The sequence below is a fragment of the Helianthus annuus genome, chromosome 3 (genome assembly GCF_002127325.2).
Source record: "Helianthus annuus cultivar XRQ/B chromosome 3, HanXRQr2.0-SUNRISE, whole genome shotgun sequence".
NCBI lineage: Eukaryota > Viridiplantae > Streptophyta > Magnoliopsida > Asterales > Asteraceae > Helianthus > Helianthus annuus.
In genome coordinates this window covers 79,256,234-79,264,265 of record NC_035435.2, presented here as the reverse complement: position 1 = coordinate 79,264,265, position 8,032 = coordinate 79,256,234, and the positions used below count along the sequence as shown (strand labels likewise).

The 8,032-nt window shown below is 38.7% G+C and overlaps 1 non-coding gene across 1 annotated transcript; it reads right to left on the bottom strand.

Annotated features, from left to right (window-relative positions):
- Positions 1-334: 334 nt before the first annotated feature.
- Positions 335-440, bottom strand: LOC118490931. Its single transcript, XR_004890156.1, has one exon. It is a non-coding gene; the product is annotated as a small nucleolar RNA R71 (small nucleolar RNA).
- Positions 441-8,032: the final 7,592 nt, after the last annotated feature.

Sequence of the window (8,032 nt, the reverse complement as noted above, 5' to 3'; positions counted from 1 at the left end):
GGTGATTACTCATAATTCTTCACCGGTAGTTATTCCTCACAACAATCAAGGAAGAACTTTTGAAGTGAGAACCAATTCATTGCAAAGTTTGCCGAAATATAAGGGTCTAGCAACGGAGGAGCCTTATTTTCATTTGGAGGCTTATGACTCAATTTGCAATACTCTTGGGAGTCAAGGTTTTTCGGCCGATGATGTCAAGTTAGTCTTGTTTCAATTTTCTTTGGAGGACAAGGCAAAGAAGCGGTTCTACACTTTGCCTTCAGCATCTATTTCACTTGGGCGGAAATGCAACAAATTTTCCTAGATGAATTTTACACCGCTCAAAAGACCAATGATGCTAGGAAGGGGTTGAGGAGTTTTCAACAACAACAAGGCGAAATGTTTCATGAAGCCTTTGAGTTTTTCAATATGATGATCAAGAACTGCCCTCATCATGGAATTGAACTTTGGGAATTAATGAATGCCTTCCATGAAGGGTTAAGTGCTGAAGATGCTCGCGATTTGATGCCCATCAAATGGCAGTTTTGGTACAAATTACGAGCATGACGATTGGGAGTTTTTGGAACAAATGGCAATTACTTCAAAGAGGAAAGCTCAAGCATCAAGCAGAGCACGACCGACCGTTACCCGAACTCAAGTGCATACGGTAGACGATGGTAATGTTCAAACCTCTAATCAAATATATGATGTTTGTGCTATTTGCAATGAAATAGGACATGCGACTGAAAATTGCCAATGAGCGGTAGAAGGGCAATATGAGGAAGTTCATGCGGTACAAGGTCAAGGAGGGGGTGGTAGAAATTATAACATGAATTCTAACACTTACCACCCCGGGTTGAGGGACCACCCAAATTTTCGGTATGGGAACCCTTCAAATCAAGCAAACCCGAACTTTCAAGGTAGTCAAGGTAACTTTGGTTCGCGCCAACCTTATAATAATCAAAGTGGATATCGAGGTGGGAATAACCAAGGGTATCAAAGGCAATATCAAACGGGTCAAGAACAAGGGGGGTCTTCGGGTGGAAATGAGATGATGGATATGTTGAGGAGCATGCAAGCGGAGATGCAAAAGAGAAATCAAATGGATGACGCTCGTATACAAAAAGAGGAGGCCCGAGACAAAGCAATCCAAACTTTGACCACCCAAATGGGACAACTCGCAATCGAAGTGGCGGACTTGAGGAAAAACAAAGGTCAATTACCAAGCGACACTAAGGTAAACCCATCTCATAATACTTCTAGAGGTAACAATGTTAATATTCATCATGTAAGTGTTTTGAGAAGTGGGAAAGAGTACAAAACCAATCCTTCATCGGATTTGGTTGATGGGGTGGTTGAAGATATAACGGGTCAAGATAATGAGGAAGAAAATGAACCAACCATTTTTTCTTCTAAAAAACCCAATTTTGAAAAACCCGAATTTAATAAAGAAAAAGAAAAGAAAAATGAGGATGAGGGATCTGGTCAAGTACCATTTCCCTCGGCTTTATTAGATCCGGGTAAGAAAAATTTTATTTCAAAACGGGGTCCTCAAAAGGAAGAAATGTGGGAGGTTTTCAAACAGGTTAAAATTAATCTTCCTTTACTTGAAGCAATCAAACAGGTACCCGCTTACGCCAAGTTCTTAAAAGAATTGTGTACCCAAAAGAGGCAACAAAAAGTGCCTAAATTGGTTGAGTTGACGGAGCTGGTAAGTGCAGTCTTGAAAGGAGATCTTCCTCCTAAGCTACAAGATCCGGGAACGCCTCTCATAAACATCCAAGTGGGAAATTTTCAAAATGCAAGGGTGTTATTGGATCTTGGAGCCGGAGTAAGTATCTTACCGGAGGGTTATATGACCAATACGATTTTGGTCCATTAAAACGGGTTGAGACAACGGTGGTATTAGCCGATTTGTCTCATAAACTCCCTCGGGGTATTGTACGGGATGTGATAGTTAAAGTTGATGAGTTTTATTATCCCGTGGATTTTCTTGTGCTAGATTACTCACCTGCGGACCCAATTCAACAACAAAATGTTATCTTGGGTCGGCCGTTTTTAAACACCGCACATGCCGTTATTGATTGTCGATATGGTACGGTCGACATGACATTCGGTAATAGAAAGATGAGATTAAATGTTTTTACTAACGGTACTAATGTTTATGGTGATGAGTGTTTTCTAGCAGATTTCATAGATGGATACGACCCAAAGGAGTTCGAGGAGGAGATATTGGGTTCGTGTGTTTGTGATGTGTCTTTGCAGGTACGTGCATGTGTGTTGGAAATGGAAGAGAAGGAGCAAGAGGCTCTTGCAGTGAAAGAATGAAGACCGCCATGGACCCACCAAACGGATAGTTTACCGGTGGGAATCGATTCGGGTACAAAACCTTCATTGGAATGTCCACCAAGTGTGGAATTGAAGGAGTTACTGAGACATTTGAAATATGCGTTTTTGGGGGAGAATGACACCTTACCGGTGATCATTACTTCCAATTTGGCGGTAGCTCAAGAGGAGGAATTGCTACGGGTGTTGAAGGCTCACAAGGCGGCAATTGGGTGGACGATAGACGACTTGAAAGGTATTAGTCCGTCCATTGTAATGCATAAAATTATTACAAGTGAAGATGCGAAGCCAACCCGTGAAACACAAAGAAGGTTGAACCCAAACTTGAGAGAAGTGGTTAAAAAGAAGTAATTAAGTGGTTGGATGCAGGGGTCATTTATCCTATTTCGGACAGTGCGTGGGTAAGTCCGACTCAGGTAGTGCCTAAAAAGTCTGGTATCCAGGTAATAAAAGATGAACAAGGTGAGCAAATTGCCACCCGCCCGGTCACCGGGTGGCGAGTTTGCATTGATTATAGAAAACTAAACGCCGCTACCTCCAAGGACCATTTCCCGTTACCCTTTATTGACCAAATAATTGAAAAACTTTCCGGTCAAAAATACTACTGTTTTTTGGATGGGTACTCGGGTTATAACCAAATTGTTATTCACCCGGACGACCAACACAAAACCACGTTTACATGTCCATATGGTACATTCGCTTTTTGGCGAATGCCATTTGGACTATGTAATGCCCCGACCACATTCCAAAGATGTATGATGAGTATATTTTCGGATATGGTTGGGGAATCTCTTGAAGTGTTTATGGATGATTTTTCCATCGTTGGCCCACGTTTCGAGTCTTGTCTTGATGAATTAGAAAAAGTTTTAAAAAGGTGTGTAGAGACAAACTTGGTGCTAAGTTGGGAAAAGAGCCATTTTATGGTTCAAGAGGGTATTGTGTTGGGGCACGTGATATCGGACCGGGGAATGGAGGTAGACAAATCAAAAATTCGGGTAATTTCATCTCTACCCCCACCAAAGAATGTTAAGGGGGTGAGATCATTTTTGGGACACGCGGGGTTCTATAGAAGGTTTATTAAGGGTTTTAGTGTAATTACAAAACCTTTATGTAACTTATTATTGAAAGATGTTCGATTTGATTTTACTGACGAATGTTTGCAAGTTTTTCGTGTGTTGAAGGAACAGTTAGTGAAGGCTCCTATCTTGCAACCACCAGATTGGTTGAAGTCGTTTGAATTATGTGTGATGCTAGCGACACAGCCATTGGAGCGGTTTTAGGTCAAAGAGTTGATAAGAAGCCGGTGGTAATTTATTATGTAAGTAAAACCTTGTCCGAGGCGCAACTGAATTACACCACAACCGAGAAAGAATTATTAGCAGTGGTGTATGCCTTGGATAAGTTTAGATCATACATTTGGGGGAGCAAGGTGATCGTATATTCGGATCATAGTGCAGTCCGATATTTAATGAAAAAGAAGGATGCGAAGCCCCGGTTGATTCGTTGGGTGCTTTTGTTGCAAGAGTTCGATTTAGAGATTCGAGACAAAAAGGGGTGTGAAAATGTTGTTGCGGATCATTTGTCCCGGATCCCATTGGAGGGTGTTGATGACCTGAGTGAAATTAACGAGCGGTATGCCCATTACGTAAACTATTTGGCCAAGGGTGCAATTCCGAATCATTGGACGAAGAAGAGACGACAACAATTCTTGAGTCAAGTAAAACAATATATTTGGGATGAACCGGATTTGTTTAAAGTTGGACCCGATCAAGTGATAAGAAGGTGTGTTCCCGAAACTGAAGTATTAGAGATTTTGACCCATGCTCATTCATCGGCATGTGGAGGGCATTTTAGTGGGAACAAGACGGGTTATCGGGTGTTGTCATGTGGGTTTTATTGGCCCACAATTTTCAAAGAATCTTGTGAGTTTGCCCGGAATTGCATCAATTGTCAAAAGGTTGGAAGCATATCAAAGAGGGATGAAATGCCTTTACAACCAATTTTGGTGGTTGAGGTATTTGATGTTTGGGGAATACATTTCATGGGTCCGTTGTAACACCTCGAAAATTTATGTCCAATAATGTATTGACAGGTGTCATAAGCTTGAACGTGTGAAAGAATACTTTAAAAGGGCTAAAGTTGACAAACAAGGAAACTACGTGAATATAAGGGTCCAAAGTGTCAACAATGGATAAATATATTTTAAAATATTCCTACATAATGTTTATACCTTCCAACGAATAAATCATGGATCATACGAAGCTAAAAATGAAAGAAAGTGAGAGATTACAAACTACAGGGGTTAAATGTGTCAACATGTTTAAAGTTTACCTCTGAGTGACCTTTTAGCAAACCCGAAGCTTTGTAACGATAAATTATGCTCACTAGATTATGTGACAAAAATTTCATAAAGTTTCATTAACAAATGAGAAAGTTATGATGAAATTCGTATACGAGGGATTAAAAGCGTCAACGTTAAATTCTGAGGCCTTACGGGTGACCACAAAGTTAAACAAGGGCTTAACCAAGTTTGTATAAGTCTAAAGACCCTTAAAAGTAAGGTTAGAAGGCTGAAAATGCAAAATGGGAGCTTAAAACCACGTTACAAAGGACCAGGGGCTGAAATGCAATTAAGTAAAACTTGTTTGGCTGGTTATGGGAGGCCAGGCGGCCCGCGTAAGAAACCCTTAAGGGTTTACGCGGCCCGCGAGAGCAGCACAGCGACAGAAACACATGCACAGCTGCCAGTTCAGGTCTGTAACCGACTTAAAAGGCTTGTTTTCTTATACCAGGGATCCCTCCAATGGTTTAACATGCATAAGGGGCACTTGGACTGATCTTATAACATTTGTAGACCTCCTTGGCATGATCTTATTGAATCAAAATGCATATATAAGGAGCTCTAGTTGCAACAACTTTGTTCATTCATTTGCAACATTCACAACTTCTTTCCTGGAGCTCTCTGGTCATCAAGCAAGCTTCCTAGTGGTCTCTAGTCGTAATTAGGACTCTTGTAAGCATCCTTAACCCTTCCTAATTCAGTTTAGCTTAGTTAATTAGCTAAAAGTCAAACCGTCGTAATTAAGGTTTGACATCGAGATTACTCATAATTTATTCAGTCAAATCTCGAATTAAAAATACCTATGAGTGGGTAATTATGTGGGTAATAAACCTTTAAAAGGGTACTCTCTGATTCCCACTCTAACTAGGTCAATTGTCGGGTCAAAGCTTACTTTAAAAAGTCAACAGAATGCTTATTTTCAAATTAATGCATAATTAGCAATGTAGGATCCATGCAACCTGTTTTATCATTAATATAACTTGGTAAATAATGTAAGAACATGTCTAAACATGTTCACCCCGCCAATTTTCAGTTTAGGCTCGGTTCGGGACCGAAAGTCGCATAGTTTGACTTCTGCTTTGACTTTCAGTTCTGACCCATTTAAGCCTAGTTTAGGATTGCCTTAGAGCTCCTTTTGGACCTAATTACATGTTAGTATAACCCTCTGTGATTATACAACTTGGTTCATTAGACATCTAATTCATATGCATGTTTCCGTTAATTGCTTAAATGTTAACTATTATGCCCTCTTCACCTTAAAATGTGAATTTTGAAAATGTAAAAGAGTAGACACCTTAGTTACTGATTTATTAACTTGTACCTAAAATTTGACATCAGTTTGAGGTCTAGATTAAGAGTTATGCTCATTAGCGTAATTAGAAAGCCTTTTAGTAATTAAATGACATAATTAGCATATAGCCTATCTAAACCCGATTTTTGATATCAAACTTTTTACCCACTGATATAAAATAATATCTTGGGATTTTTGGAGATTTTTATTTATTTTTAGGCTGAGCATAACTTAGAGTTCTAAGCTTAATTCGGTTATTGTCGGTTTTGCCCTTTTGGGCTATAAAATGAGTTTTATAAATCCTTTTGACCTCAAACCTTTTTCTACTGATTTATTATGTTAAATAAATTATTTTAAGCCTTCTGGAATATTAAAAATATCAGCTTTCTATACAAAACCTGGAAATAGCTCCAAATCGTCTTTTTAAGCATTTTAACGACATAGTATGTATCAAAACTAGTTTATATATATATAAGGTTTGATACCTACTGATATATTCAGTGAATTTTTATATTATAACAGTAATCAAAGGTTTTAAACTCAGATTTCCAGTTTTGGCCTTTTACGCTTATGTGAAATTACCAAAATGCCCCTACGGTGCATAGTATGGTTATAATTAATAAATTTCACATATACATGATTCCCTACTGATATGACTTATCAAATTAAGTATATTTACTAAATAAATCAGACCTGTAACTCAGATTACAAATTAAACTCTTTTATACCCTTTAAAATGACCAAAATGCCCTTATGAGGCATAGTTTGAGTTTAAAATCATTTTGGGCATAATAGAAGATATCCTACTGATGTCACAACATATTTAAGGCATATTAACTTAGGAAACTTGTATATGACTCTTATGGTTACTCTTACGCACTTTCCGCGTTCGGATCGGCTTATGTAACTAGTTTACACATTTTAGCCGAAACGGGTCAAACCATATCATTATTGTCCCAAAACCCAGAATGTGTTTAGTTACCCATATTAAACAAGCATACAAGCTTGTCGGGTCAAAACCACATTCTAAAACGGTCTTCGCTTAATCATGCGTTTAAACCGTATTCTTTCTCTAAAACTAACCGGTCTAAGCTTAGGCTAAATTAAAGACCCGTTAGGATTCTAATAGGTTATTATAAACCTTCGTTCCAGAATAGGAGATCCAGTAAAAGATATTTGCACTTGCTTATTGTGACTATACTTGCTCAGGTAAATACTTTTAACTTATTTTCCCTATACGGGCTTGGGGTACGGTATATAAAATATCGCTTGGTCGGGCATTGAATCTTTAATCAAATGTAGATTAAATCATTCAAATGACCCGTTAAAAATTGTTTTGTTTGCTTAAAGCCTTTGGGGGGTTAATGATCATGTCCCGGATATCCTTGGCATCATTTTACGAAATGGCCACGACCTAAGCATACGGGTGTAGGCGTACACCCGTTAGTGCATAAATAAATATTAAGGTATAACCGCCGGTTTTGGGTTTAACCGCTGCGGGACTATACCATGTGGTGTGTCTATTTATCTTTAACCCGGTGTCAACCCGGGCTATTGGACGCATAAGAAACATGTAAATCTTTTACAAGTTTATATTCAAATAATTATCCCAAGTTATAAAAATCTTTTTGTGCCTTGTGCATTCAAATCAATTTTAAACCTTTTCAAAATGAGTCAGTTAAATTGTATTTACTAGTGTAAACTGACGTATTTTCCCAAAAGATTAAGTGCAGGTACTACGCGTAATAGGCTGGCCTCTCCTTAGCATCGTTTAGAGTCTCGCAAGCTTGGATGCAAATAAATTTGTTGAACAAGTTTCCTTTTTCTTTTGATCTGCCTGTGGATCTATTTCAACTGTTTGTGATACTTAATTTTACAATATTTATTCTGTTGAAATAAATCTATCTTTTGCTTCCGCTGTGCATTTAAATATTGTGTTGTTTGACTATGACGATATCAACTACGTCACGATACCCCCACCGGGCCCACCGGTGACACGTGGAAAATAGGGGTGTGACAGGTTGGTATCAGAGCCAACACTGAGTGAATTAAACACTAGCCTTTTGTGTTTAATC